The sequence below is a fragment of the Ursus americanus genome, chromosome 27 (assembly GCF_024610735.1).
Source record: "Ursus americanus isolate L20-20 chromosome 27, mUrsAme1.1.p, whole genome shotgun sequence".
Classification (NCBI taxonomy): Eukaryota; Metazoa; Chordata; class Mammalia; order Carnivora; family Ursidae; genus Ursus; species Ursus americanus.
In genome coordinates, this window is record NC_142153.1 from 29,868,968 (window position 1) to 29,882,743 (window position 13,776).

At 55.0% G+C, this 13,776-nt stretch overlaps 1 protein-coding gene across 14 annotated transcripts in view; it reads right to left on the reverse strand.

The window, feature by feature from the left end:
* The window catches only part of KBTBD11 (kelch repeat and BTB domain containing 11), a 41,602-nt gene that overhangs the window by 21,915 nt on the left and 5,911 nt on the right, over positions 1-13,776 (reverse strand). For 2 of the 14 annotated variants that reach the window (XR_015721992.1, XR_015721993.1), the window contains 2 exons: positions 10,798-13,758; positions 9,492-10,721 (listed from right to left, as the gene is read on the reverse strand). The exons of 4 other annotated variants lie outside the window; for them this stretch is intronic. The gene's annotated coding sequence lies outside the window, so the exon portion shown is untranslated. 8 more of the 14 variants (XR_015721996.1, XR_015721998.1, XR_015721997.1 and 5 more) reach the window with 8 other exon arrangements.

A 13,776-nucleotide genomic window follows, 5' to 3' on the forward strand; every position in this document is an offset into this window, starting at 1 on the left:
CGGAGGTGAGGTCCACGTTCCCTCCCTGCCAATCCGGGCGGGCCGGGAACCGCATCAAGTGATGCAGTGTGACTTCTGAGCCTCGTTTAGGAAACGTGGTGCAGCTGGCACGCGGCTCTACCCGCTCAGGACATGGTCCTTAGGAACCACGTCCCATTCCCGCGGCGCTGAAGCTGCCGTGCGGGGGAGAGCCCCCTGAGCGGCCGCAGAGAGACAGAGCTGCTCCAGGGGCCCCACCTGCTTCAGCCCCCACCCGTTGGCATCAGGCCAGCCTGGACCCCAGACACCAGAGGTCAAGAGCTTTGGGGCAGTTCCAGCTATTGGCCTTCAGGCGAGCCCATCTCATGCTGGGTGGCACAGAGGTGAGCTGTCCCCACTGAGCCCTACTCAGACTGCAGAACTGTACGCAGAATAAATGTTCGTGTTTTAAGCCACTATCTTAGTCCACTCGAGTTGATATCACAAAAATACCGTGGACTAAGTGGCTTATAAACAACACTTATTTCTCACAGCTCTGGAGGCTGGGAAGGCCACGATCAGGAGGCCAGCATGGTTGGGTGAGGGTCCTCCCAAGTGGCTGACTTCTCACTAGGTCCTCACATGGCTGAGGGTGGAAAGAGGGCAAGCTCACTCCTATCTCTTCTCATAAGCGCACTAACCCCAGCCAGGAGCACTCCATCCTCGTGACCTCCATTCCCCGCCCCCGCCAGGCCCCAGCTCCAAATGCTATCGCACTGGGGGTTAGGGAGTCACATATGGCAGCCCCTACGTTTGTGGGAGGGGTTGTGGAACAACCACACCTAACTACAGCAAGGATCTTGCAACCCATTCAAAGAACTGTGAGTTGCAGCTTTGACAACGGGAAGCGATTCACCACCCAACGTCGTCAGCCTTGTGTTTGCAAATGACCACTCTGACCACTGTAGGAGAAACTGACGAGGGGGGACAAGAGTGATGTCCAGCACCCCAACCGGGGATGACTGCCACCATGAAAGCAACAGGTGATGGTGGCTCAAAGGTAACAGGGTCAGCATGCATACGTGCAAAGGACTCCACAGTCTCAGACTTGATCATACAACAGTAATAATAGCATTGACATTGGCACTGTGGTCAGCTTAGGAAACACTTTGTATCATATAATGATTTCCCTTAATGATTCAGTAGCTCTCAGTTTTATAAAATTAATCCACATCCTACTTCATCAAGCCCTAAAGCATAAAGCCCCATCAATTTACCTAAAGGGAATACCACAATTAACTTCGTAATAACATTATATTAAGTTATAAACTACGACTCTCTGTTCCAGGTGCTCTTCCCTGGCTTTCCCTCAGTTCTTCTGTTTCCTATTCCTCACCATAGGGCCTTTGCACACAATTTCCCTGACCATCCTCCTTAGCCACTTCTCATCCTTCCGTTCTATGCTTTCATAGTTTATTCCTCTCCTTCGGAGCACTTGGCTGGGTTTGCTCCTCTACGTGAATTTACATGGTCGTATGTTTATAGACCTTATAGAGTCTAGGCTGCAAGAGGTGGGGGACTGGGTCTACTTCACTCACCATTGTATTCCCTGCACCTAGAATTGTGCCTGGCCCACGGAGGCACTCAATAAATATTTGCAAAAGAAGGAAATTAATTTTTAATTGGTCAAACATTGCACAAGACACGGAATGGCTTCAATTGCCAAGGCACTGTTTGTTTTAATATCCTTTCGAGCAGGAGCCAGGTTCTTGGCAAAAGATAAACTCCTAGAAGTTTTTATTTTATTCCAAAAGTTATTGCTGCTCTGAACTATTTTGCAAATATGCACTGGGTACCAACACTGTAATTTTAGCATAATTACAATAATTGCAAGAAAAAAAACCCAATCAGGGCCACAGTGGAGACGGTAATCCCTGGAACCCCAGAGAAGGGCAGATAGTACCCTGAGTCACCAGGGGAAGATGTGCAAAGTGGCACGATGCGTTTCTGATCTGCAAGCAGACTGCCCCACAAGGCACCTCTGAAGCCCATTGAAGCAGCCGTGCTCTTGGGTCACACGGCTCAGAGGTAGGGAGGCTTTGGGGCATTACAGCTGCCTAAGTGATTCCAGATTCCCTGCAAAGCTATTATTACTGAGCAATTTATGCTGTTGGCATTTAGAAAACAACAGAAATATGATTCCAGATGGAGGCGTTCAGAGCTTGGAGAGCCTCTGTTTTTCGGTACAGGAACAAAGACTCTAAAGGTACATTTTAAGCTGAAAAGAGACCTTTGTCTTCCCACTGCCAAAGCTGCTGCTAGTACTGGGACCTATGAAAGTGAAGTCAGAAGTAAGGGGGGCTGTCTGGAAAGATGTTCAGATATATCACCAAAATTCCAGATCCTTCCGTCCTCCCACTAACAGGCAAAGTGCTGAGAGTCAAGGTAAGGCCTTCCCTGAACGAATGCCCCATCACCAGAAAGGCACGATGACCACATATATACACAATTACCCGGCCTGCATTTAGTCTCAGGCTAAGATCCACAGCATTTAACTTTTTTCTCCCCTCCCAAACCAAGACTGCCTTAAATACAGGCAAAATCGTTCTAATTATATTATCAGCAATGTCTGCGCAGTTGACACTAAAAGCTCAAAAGACTTTCTATCTCATTAAAATTTTTGCTTAGTTATCCCCAGAAGACAGAGCTGGAATGCCAATTACCATAAATTTGCAGACAATGGCCTGTCCCCGGCAGAAATCTAATGGCAGGGGAAAGCTGTCTTCTGTGGGTTTTGGGGTGTGGAGAGAGGTATTCTAATAATAGGACGCCATTAGCTCAGGATAAAAGGCTCAAGGGCAACGTTGGCATCCATTAGGAGTTCCTAATTAGAGTCTGCTACTTAATGAGATGGAGGGAAGTGGCCAGGGAACAGGCCGGGAACAGGGCGAACTCTTCATTCCCTCAATGCTCCGGCGGGATGCACACGCATTTAAGACCTACTGGTCACATGCCTTTAGTGGTTTGAGCAGAAATGCAGCGTCCTATCAAATTGGCTTGCTCTTTCTCTTCTTAGAATAAATATGGGGGGGTGGAGATTGAAAATATGGTTTTGTAGGAAATTAAGAGGTGCTGGAATTATTTAAAACCTTCCTGATTTAACGCTATGGGAGCCGTCACGCCTGAGCTAGGGACCCTCCCCCAAGAACTGCGCAGTCCCGCGCAGGAGGCAGGAGTCCCCAGCACGTGGGGGTGCCGACGGGGCGGGAAGCGTGGCTGGCATTTAAACTCTCCTCCAGACGTGTTGGAGTCGATGGCGCAGGGCGAGCCGGTTACGCGCAGCCGTCATCCCCCGCCCCATCGTGATGTCGGGCACGTTCGCACAGGCCACCAGCGCCGGCACCGCGCGGCCCGGCTCGGTCCTGGGGCAAAGGCTGCGCGAGAAGGGAGCGCGCGCGCGCGGCGCACTGGCCCAGAGGCCCCCCTCCCCCAACGAGCCGCGGGCGACCGCGGGCAGCGGCGGAGGCCTGAGACCCCGTGGGGCTTGGGGTCCCGAAGGACGGCCAGAGGGCACAGAGCGGCCTAAGGAGGAGAAACAGCGAGGCGCCGGCGGACGTGGAGCACGTCCCTCCGCGTCCCCGGGTCCGCGAGGGACCTCTCTCCCGCTTCCTGAGGCCCCACGAACAACGCGCTTCGGAGGCGCAGCGCGCAGGCCCGGGCCAGCCCCTAAGAAAGCGCGGACCCCCGGCTGCGCCAGCCGCAAACGTGGCCACGGCGACCGGGCGCCTCCGCCCACCACTCGTGCCGAGCTACTGTTTCCCCGGCGGCGGTCACCATGGGGGCAGCGCGGGGCTCGTGGTCCTCGGGATCCAGCGCGGCTGCCGAGTCCCAACCGCCTCCCCCCCCCATCGGCACGCCCTGCGGGAGGCGGCCACCCTCTTCCCGCGGAGTCCCCGCGGATCGGCCTCCCACCTCCACGCGGGCGCCCCCGAGGATGACACGGAGGTCTGCCCACCCCTCTGCCCACACCTCCACCGAGAGCAGGGCCACCCCCGGCCACCTTCCCCACGTCGGCAGCCACCCCTTCCCACCCGTGCTTCCCCAATCCTACGCCTCCGGGGGCGTTTGGCCACTGCCTTCCGTCCTCGGGGCCCACCCCTACCTCGCCTCTCTGCGACTCGCCCTCCACCCCCGCGCCCACCCGAGCCCGGACGTGGAGCCCAAGTCGGTGGTCTCCGGCGCGCATGCGCGCGGGCCTCTTCCCGCGCACCTGTGAGAGCGCTCGGGGGCGGGGCGGCCGCCTCCAGCGCACCTGTGCGAGCACCCCGCGGGTTCCCAAGCATCTTCCCGCGCGCCGTCGAGCGCCTCGGGGTCTTCCGGCTCTTCCGGCGCGCCCGTGAGTGTGCCCGGGAGGGTCCTCCGCTCCTTCCCGCGCGCCCATCAGCGCCCAGGAGCCCTCCTCTCCTTCCCGCGCGCCTGCGAGCGCCCAGTGTCCCTCTGGCTGCTTCCCGAGTGCCCGGGGTCCTCCGGCATGGCCAAGCCCGGGCCGGCGAGTACCCCCTGCGCCGTCGTCCCCGGGGAAGCGCGCTCCCCCAGCCCGCCGCGGAGAGGGCGGCGGGGCCTTGGCACTCACCCTCGTCCGTGGAGGCCCAGCCGCTCCGAGGAGCGCGCCGAGGCTTTGAGCCGCGGGGGCGGGAGCAGCCACGGCCTCCGCCGGGCGCGCGTGCACACGGGCGCGCAGCCTCTGGGCTGGAGCGCGAGCCCGCGCCGCCGCCAGTCCCGGCTCCCGGGAGAGGGCTGCGGCTCCGCGCGGAGCCCTCCTCGGCGCGCCGGGCCCGCCCGCTGCCCGGCCCTCGCTTAACCCTTTCCAGAACCCCGCAGTTCCTGCAGATGCGGGCGCTCAAGGCGTGGAGAGCGGCGCCAGGACGGCCCCACGCGGAGGGGCGCCGACCACGAGCCGACCCCGGCTGCACCTCGTGAATACCGTTTGAATCCCCCCACCTACCACAAGAAGCCAAGACCAGGTTCCCGCCGGCGCGCTCTGGTCTCTGCCAAAGGCCACACTCTTTTGTGTCCAACTTCCCCTCCCCCGCCCATCCTTTGCAAGACCTTGAGATAATAGAATGTAGTGTTTAAATATTTTTGTGGAATTAGAGACCATGCATTGATGACATATTTAGTAGTTAAAAAATATTGCCTGCCTCCTTATAGATTCCAGAAGGAATCTGGAGAAAACGTGAAAGTGTGGCCTCAAGCATCCCCAACTCCCTGCAGTTCCTGCCGGCATGGAGCCACGAGGGACCCTCCGGACCTCACGGAGAAGGGGGAGAGCAAGCTCCCCAAAGACCTGCCAGTGGACGAGGAAGACATTTCCTCTGACTTCAGCTGCCTTTTATTCCTACAGACAGCTGCTTCCTGCCGAGGTCAGTTCTAATTAAGACTGGACCCCGATGGTAAATGCTATTTTTAAAGGTTTTGTGCAAAATAAGGTTGATTAGCTTTCCATAGGCTCAGAGAGCCCCAGACTCTACTGTGTTTCGAATTTTGCTTCTGACAGCCTTTGCCAGTTTACTATGCCAGGAGGCTTTTGGATCTCAGTACCAGAGCTAAGACTCTGAGAACATCCTTAAAAAACATTTTCATTCAGTGGCCAAGTAGAATATTTAAAGTCTGTATTTGGATCAAAGGCAGCAGAAACCAAACAAACTATTGGGATATTTTTACATTATCAGTTAACTCTAGCAGAAACAGATCTTCTGGGGGCTGAAATCATTCCCATCATGCTCCATTTGTATTTTGTTCTGTTCACTCCAAAAATATTCCAAAATCTACTGGGATCTTTTTAGTGGATGTCTGTTTACCTCCACATGGAGACCATGGGGGAGGGGAGACTAGCTCACCTTACACCATTGACTTAAAGACCCCTGGAGTAGTTTAAATTTATTTCTCCAGCAGTGCATGCAGGCCTTGCTCCCACTCTTTCCCAGAGAAACTTCAGGCTGACCCAGAGTCACAGCCCCATGTGGCTTCCGCACCCACTCTTGTGCGTTAGTGTCCAGTGGCCACTAAGCTTTCCCTGACCACTGGTGCTGTTGCCAGTGAAGTATTGTCCTGTCTTGTCTAACATTCTGCAAACTTCCCGAGGGCAGGTAATATGTCATATTTAGCTTTTCTTTCCACTTTACAATGCTTGCCATATATTAGGTTCTCAGTCAATGTTATTGAATGAAAGAAAAAATAAATGAATTAACTTAAAATATTCATCCATCCCCTACACCATCTGGTAGATAAGGTGTGTGGGGAACCCCATCCATTTTCAGACTTTACATGTTTTATTTTGAAAAATGTACTACGACCCCAATTTGGTCAATGGAAATTGCAGAGGAACAATCCATGTGTTTAATTAGGACTTCATCAAACTACAGGGACCTCCCACATTCCTGAAATCGAACATGGGATATAATAATATCAAAAAGAAGAAGGACTTAACTTAAACATTAAATAACATCTATTTTAAGAGTACTTCAAGAATAATATTATTTTACTATATTAAATTTTCCACTGCTCAGAAAGAGCCAAATCGTGCATGGCCGCTTTGAGGAAGTGCACAAATATATCACCGTGCAGAGCTGTGGAAAATGGAAATGCAACTCACAACTGTCCTGGGTAAGCTGGTCTACAACCCCCTGAATGCTGGGGTCTAGTAGCCGGGGCTCCAGGCCTGGGGGACTCTGAACCCCATTTGGAAGCTGCGTGGAGAAACAGAGAGAGCGCAGCTTTGGAATTCCGCAGGCGGGATCTGAAACACCCATTTCACCACCACGTGCAAGTCTTGAGAATTTTGAACAAGCCACTTGACCTCTCTGTTCTCCGCTCTCCTCTTCTGTAAATCAGGGATAGGACTGTCCCCTCCCAGGGGAATGACCAGGGCGATGCATGCAATGCACTCAGCACCGTGGGTCTTAACTCCAGGGGGAGGCCAGCTCCACTCCTCACTGCTGAGTCTGCCCCGGCTCGTCTGGGTGACTGTCAGCAAACACATTCCACATTCCAGTTCTGTGCTCCCCCGGACTGTGTTCATCATACACGGGCAGGACTCGGACGCAGAAGAGGTACCTGGCTGTCAACGAGTCACGAGTTCTGAGCCCTGTTAGGATGCGAGATACCATTTTCCTACCGGGGCTGATACCAGAAAGCAGAAAATTTCCCCAAAGATTTAATGTCCATAAGAGTTTATGCGATCCGCCTTTCAAAAAAAAAAAAAAAAAAGCAATTAAACTCCAGTAGCTGTCAGGAATTGATCCAATTGCTACAAAGTACTTTGAGTCTCTTGGCATGAAAAATTAATCAGAATATCTGTGTGCTGGTGTGGAAACAATATCCCTGCTTCATTTAAAAATTCTGCCCACACTGTACGAATGTGAGGCCATCTTTTCCACCGCGCTCCCTGAAATCCGCCTTTCCCCACCTCGGCTGCCCCCTTCGGCCCTGATGGACTCGGTCCGTTTGCAATGTTTGGAAAGCTACTTCTTGAATATTGTAAAGCTCTTTCGACCTCATGCCTTGAGTTTTCCCAACTTTCTAATTAGCCAGTGCCTGAGAGTTTCACACTCCGAAGGGTGTGTTCCTCCGTACCGGGAAATACTGTTGACGACGGACTACGATCGTGAACATATGTTGACCGTGTGTTTGTGATGTCACTGCAAACATTTTATGTTACGGACAGTCCCTGGTGTGGGAGGATACGTGATGCTCCTGATTTGAATAGGACCACAGAGACCCGTCTTTTCAGCCTTACAGAGCAAGTTCCGATCAGTGATTGTGGAATCCACGGGAGGCCGGTGCGTTACTGTACTGAATGTCCCCCTCCTGCCGGCCTCCACCACGCTCTGCCGGGGATGCTGGGGCCTGGCCTGGCCTTCACCAGGCTACAGGCCACCCGGGGGCAATAAATTCTTGTCACCTGAGTAAATACGGCAACCACTAAAAGGCCATTAAGTGCTTTAGCGCTGATACTGGTAAACCTTCTTTTGGAAAAGATGTAAAAATTGAATAGTTATTTTTAAATGTTTTCAAGGAACATGTTCATAATGTTAGAGCAAGTTCGTTGCTGTTAAATATGATTTCACCTACATCTCTGTGTTATATCGACGGGTAAGTGTGTATACGGCAGAAAACCCGGTGTAGATTGGCTCACGCACCGCCCGAGGTGGGACCGGTTCCGCTCTATGGTGGAGGAACCTGGACCCACAAAGAGTTTAATGTAACTCTCATTTTATGCGAGGTGCAGCAGGGATTCTAACCCTGCCCAGCCCCAAAGACCTTCCTCATATTCACAACGAAGCACTGTCTTCTCGAATGAATAAATCCAATCTTTGGAGTAAAAATCAAGAAGGTTGGGGTGCCTGGGTGGCACAGCGGTTGAGCGTCTGCCTTCGGCTCAGGGCGTGATCCCGGCGTTATGGCATCGAGCCCCACATCGGGCTCTTCTGCTATGAGCCTGCTTCTTCCTCTCCCACTCCCCCTGCTTGTGTTCCCTCTCTGGCTGGCTGTCTCTATCTCTGTCGAATAAATAAATTTAAAAAATCTTAAAAAAAAAATCAAGAAGGTTGATGGAGCACAAAAACTGTACTTCACGTAATAGGAATCAGTGTGTTAAAAATAAAATTGGTTCCCTAGCCCATCTTAATGGCTTCATCCTACCACATTGATTTCCACCCCAACCCCAGAAATACGTTGTGCTGCGGGTTAAAGATTCACTTTTGGAGCTCAAACTGCTCTCTTGCATCGGCATGAGTCGCCCGAGGTCAGGGGTGGGGTGGGTGTTGGCCACGCAACGTGGGGACAAGTCCTGCCCCCAGAACCATTCTGCTCAACGCTCCTACTTCAGACCACGGGCCTGGGGGAACCTTCCGGACAGGAATCTCGTGCTGCCTGCCCATAGCTCTAGGAGGTGAAGGGCCGGGGCAGATCTGCTCCAGCTGGACAAGCGGAATAGTGGGGAAGCCGGTGCGGGTGTGGGTGCAGCGGGAGGAACGTGGTGCACGCAGGCCTTGACCGCCATGCTGGGAAGGTGGGTCCCCGGGGCCAGGAGGCAAGTCGTTCTCAACTCTCTTCTAAATCACGTTGATGTCACGACATAAAGAATGTGAGCAATGGCTTAGATGATGTGCAAGATTAAACAAAACCCAAACCCAAGCCCAAGCGTGTCCCTGTTACTGCCCTCACCACTGATAACGCAGGGACTGCAAAAAACATTTTATTTTTCAAGTTCTTTTTACCTAGTAAAAGTCTAATTAGTAAATCCTCAAAAGTGTAAACTGCACAAGGACACTTTATCCAGGATGCCTGGGTGGCTCAGTGGGTGAAGCGTCTGCCTTCGGCTCAGGTCATGATCCCAGGGTCCTGGGATCGAGTTCCGCATCGGGCTCCCTGCTCAGTGGGGAGTCTGCTTCTCCCTCTCCCTACCCTTTCCCCTCTTCCCCCTGCTTCTGTGCACTCTTTCTCTCTGTCAAATAAATAAATAAAATCTTAAAAAAAAAAAAGGACACTTCAAACAAGCCTAACTTAAAAGTTCTTATGGGCTAAATTGTGCCCCCAGCCCCCCATAGAGATATGTTGGACTCTAAACCCCTCAGTACCTCAGAATGGACCCCGTTTGGAGAGGGGTGTTTCTGAAGGCAGCCAACTTAACACGAGGACACAGGGTGGGCCCTAGTGCGTGACGAGTGTCCTTCCAAGAGGAGGTGCGACCACAGGTGTGGACGGGCACAGAGGGAGCGAGTGGAGACAGACACAGATCGGAATAATGGATGCCACAGATGCTGAAAACACCGGGGGCCCGGGTCCTCTGCCAGTCCTCAGAGGGCGCGACCCCGTGACACAGGGAGTCAGACTGGCCTCGGGACCTCGGGAGTGTCAATCTGCGTTGTCTCAAGCTTCCCCACCCCCCAACGTGGTGCTTCCTCACAGCAGCCCTGGGAAACACACAAAGGTTCTGTGTCTTCTCTGTGAAAGCAGCGTCTTTCAAACTGTCTGCTGTGAGCAATCAGGGTTTTTTGTTCTTCCTTACAATTGATTGTGGACTGGCCTTTCCAAAATACAATAGAAATGAATTGGTAGAAAAGGAGAATTTAGAAACGACATACAAAATATGAAGCCGTTTCCTTAGTATGAAGCTGAACAGGCCTACGACCACTCTCAAAACGCCACCCACATTTGTACACACTGCTGGGCACTGCGGGTCCGGCGGGGGTCCGGGAGGCGGCGCGGCCCAGGCTGTACCTCCCGCCGCCCGCGGCTCCAGGTCCCCGCTGCGGATGGGCCGGCTGTCGGCTCGTCCTTGCGAAGCCCCAGACCATTGCACCAGGGTGGGCACGGGCGGAATTCTCCTGTCCACCGCCTCTCCAGACAGGGTCTTATTGTGGGATCAGGCAACGCACTTGTGAAATATTCGTCTGGGGCGAGGGGAGGAATGTCTGAACGTGGGCTCTAAACGATCCCCAGTAAATCCACGCAGAGTGAACAGCCCGTCACCTGACGGCTCTTTCCTGCTGCTCCCTGGGATTCCAGCGGGTGCCAGGAAACCACTCTTGAAAAACACAGACATCAAACCTGGACGGCCTCTTTGAAACCTCAGCCTCTCGGGACGTGGGGATGCTCCTGATTTTATGTTTACGAAGGTGCAGGGCACTGAGGAGGGCACTGCTGTTTTCCTCGCCCCGGCCTCTGCTCTCAGCCTCCTGGGAAGCAGGCAGCAGCTTCTGCGGGAGGAAGGACCGTCCTGGGCGCTGCCATGTGGGGAGGGTGCCCCCCCTTCCTCTTGGCCGCCCCACCCACCTCTCAGGGCTGTTTTGTTCTGCAGTGGGAGGTCCAGGAGGCCAGAGGGCAGGGGAGGGGCGGGCCAAGCTGGGGCTGGCCACCACCCTTTCCAGCTCCACCTGCTTCCCCCTGAGGGGTCTCTGCTTCCTGCAGGGTCTCCGCGCTCTGGGCATCTGTTGGGGTCCCACTCTGGGGCGTCCATGGGAGGGGCCCCCTGGGTAAACAGAGGGCAGCACGGAGCTTCATCAGAGGCTGTGCGCCTTTGCCTGCAGCCCCGCTGGGGACGCCACCCAACTTGGGCGAGCTGTTCCTGGAAATCACCCATAAGTGTCAGAACCTTTGTGCCTCTGGACCCTTCTGCTGAGACGGCGCTGGGAGCCTCCTGAAACCAACACACAAGGGTCTCGTGCTGGAATGTCAGTGTACGAGAGGCTGCATGACTGGTCCTCCCCACCCCTGCGCACTCTCCAGCCGTTCCACCTGGAAGGTCCTGTTAGCGCTCCCACCTGAGGTCAAGGCCTGCGCAGAGGCCGCCTTTCTGAAGCACGTGCTACCTCCTCTCCCCAACGTCTCTGCCCAGACCCTGCTGCTGGGTGGGTGCGAGCTCCCAAAGCCGCTGGTTGGGGGTCTGTCCCCGCCCTGCCCGCCCTGCCCTTCCAGCGCAGGGACCAGCTCCCAGCATGGGGTCTGGTGCTTCTGGGGCGTGAACAGACTCCAGCTGCACTTGCTCTCCTGCCCTGCCCTAGTCAGCCCGGCTGCCGTAACAAATATACCTTCCTTCCTTTATTTCTGCCCGGTCTGGGGGCTGGGAAGTCCAGGATTCCCGGGGGGCGGCAGGTCGGTGCTGGGGAGGGAGGGGCCTTGGCTGCGTACTCACGTGGCAGAGAGCAAGTTCTGGGGTTTCCTCCTGTGATGAGGACACTCATCCCAGCCCAAGCCCCACCCTCATGATCTCATCTGCCCCTACTTGACCCCCAAAGACCCCTCTCCAGGTGCCACCCTGCTGGGGTTAGGGCTTCAACCGGTGAATCTGGGGGCCCAGGCCTTCAGTGCGTAGTAGGCCCCTTAGAGAAACAGAGAGGAAGACATACACCGTCCATCCCCCAAATCAGCTCTGCCTGATTGTCTCCTTCTCTGTGCCTTTTGCTTCCCCCTTGAAAGTGTATTGTTTTGCTCTCAAAACTGAAAAAAAAAAAAAAAAAAACCAAACCTGCATGTGATTACTTTGGACGAGTCTGTTCGGGGAATGAGTTTCAGAGTCTCTGCTGGACATCCCGTGGCTCTACCAGCCCCTTGTTTCCAGCTGTCTCCTCTCCGCTGCCAAGCAAAGCCTCTTGGCGGCCCCCCACCGCCCGCTCCTCCCTGCCTGGCCATGGGGTCGGGCCCTGGGCCTCAGGCCTCCGCGGGGGGGGGCCGCGTCCTAGGAGGGTGCGTTCTGAAGGGGTTGTGCCGGCTCCCCGGGATGGACCGCCCTCACCTTGTGGGACCGTGGGAGCGCACAGGGTCCCCTGCAGAGAAGATGCTGCAGGTGGAGCTCGGGGTACTGAGCAGACCAGGGGATTCCAGAGCCGGGTCTGCCCCCCAAACCACACCTCAGCTGCGTCGGAGAACAGGAACAGGAACGTGTCACGTCCACGAAGCCTCTGGCCTGAGGTCAAGGGGCCTGCGTTTGGGGTCTGTCCTTGGACCCAGAAAACCCCCCCAGGCTGCAGGTATGCTTTGGGAACACCTGGGAGGTGGGTTGGAGCGCTCAGAGCCCCCTGCTGAGGCCAGGTCACCCTCACCCCCCCACTGCCTGCGCTTGGCAGGCAAAGCAGACACGACAGAGAGCAGGAAGTCAGGGAGGGGGTGTCAGACCTGGAGAAGTCCACCCCAGACTGCAGCCCCACCCTGCAGAAAGTGGAGGCCAGGCCATCAGAGAACCCTCCTGGGTCTTGCCTGAAGGACGCGCCTTCTCTCCCCTCCTCCCAGTGATAAAAAGACCCTTTGGACTCTTTGTTTTGCTGTCCTATCCTCCCTTCACCCTGGAAGGCTTTCATGGCTCGCGACAGTAAAACGGATGATTAAAGCCTTCTCAGAGACCCCCGTGTGGCGGCCTGTCTGATCGCGTCCCTATCAGGCCTAGTCCCACGCGAATAAAAACTTGCATTCTTAATCTAAAGGATTGTACAGGCTCCCCGTGGTTGCTGTGACAAATCGCCAGAAAACTCGTGGCATCAAACAATACTAAAATATTTCTTACGGTTCCGCAGGTGAGAGTCCTGACCTGGGCCTCGCTGGGCTGAAGTCAAGACGTTGGCAGGGGCTGGGTCCTTCTGGAGACCTGAGGGAAGAACCTGTTTGCTGGCGTTTCCAGCATGCAGAAGCCCCTTCCTCTGCCTTCACAGCCAGCGGCGGGCCACCTGCAGCCCCCTCCCCGGCCTGTCTGCTTCTCTGACCCGCCTGCCTCTCCCCTGCAAGGACCCTGGCAACGGTGCTGGGCCCCAATGATCCAGGCTTGTCCCCCCAACCCAAGATCCTTAATTTAGTGTCTGCTAAGTCCCTTTGGCCACATAAGGAAACACATTCATGGGAGCCGAGGACAAGGACGTGGTCACCTGAGGGGGCCACTACTCAGCCCGCCACCCGGCACGCTGAGATGGGTGAGAGCCACGGAGCTGCCTGGCACAATGCAGAGAGCAGCCAGAGGGAGTGTGTGGCCTCGGTCCTGGCTGCGTGGGCAGCTCCCAGCCAGCGCCCACTGCCCGCAAGCAAGCAATACATACTTGCCGTACTTGCCGAAAGAATGAACATATCCACCAAGAAGTGAGAGAATCGCGGGATAACCAGAATGATCGCAGATGGCAGGACTGCACGCTGGACACGGAGATCCAGAGGGAAAGAGCATCCCTCAGAGACAGCTGCTGTCTGCTGCACACCGACCACATGCCAGGCACCGAGTGAGACCTTCACCCATCACTTTGTTTAAATCCTGTCGCCCTAGGGAAGCAGGAACTA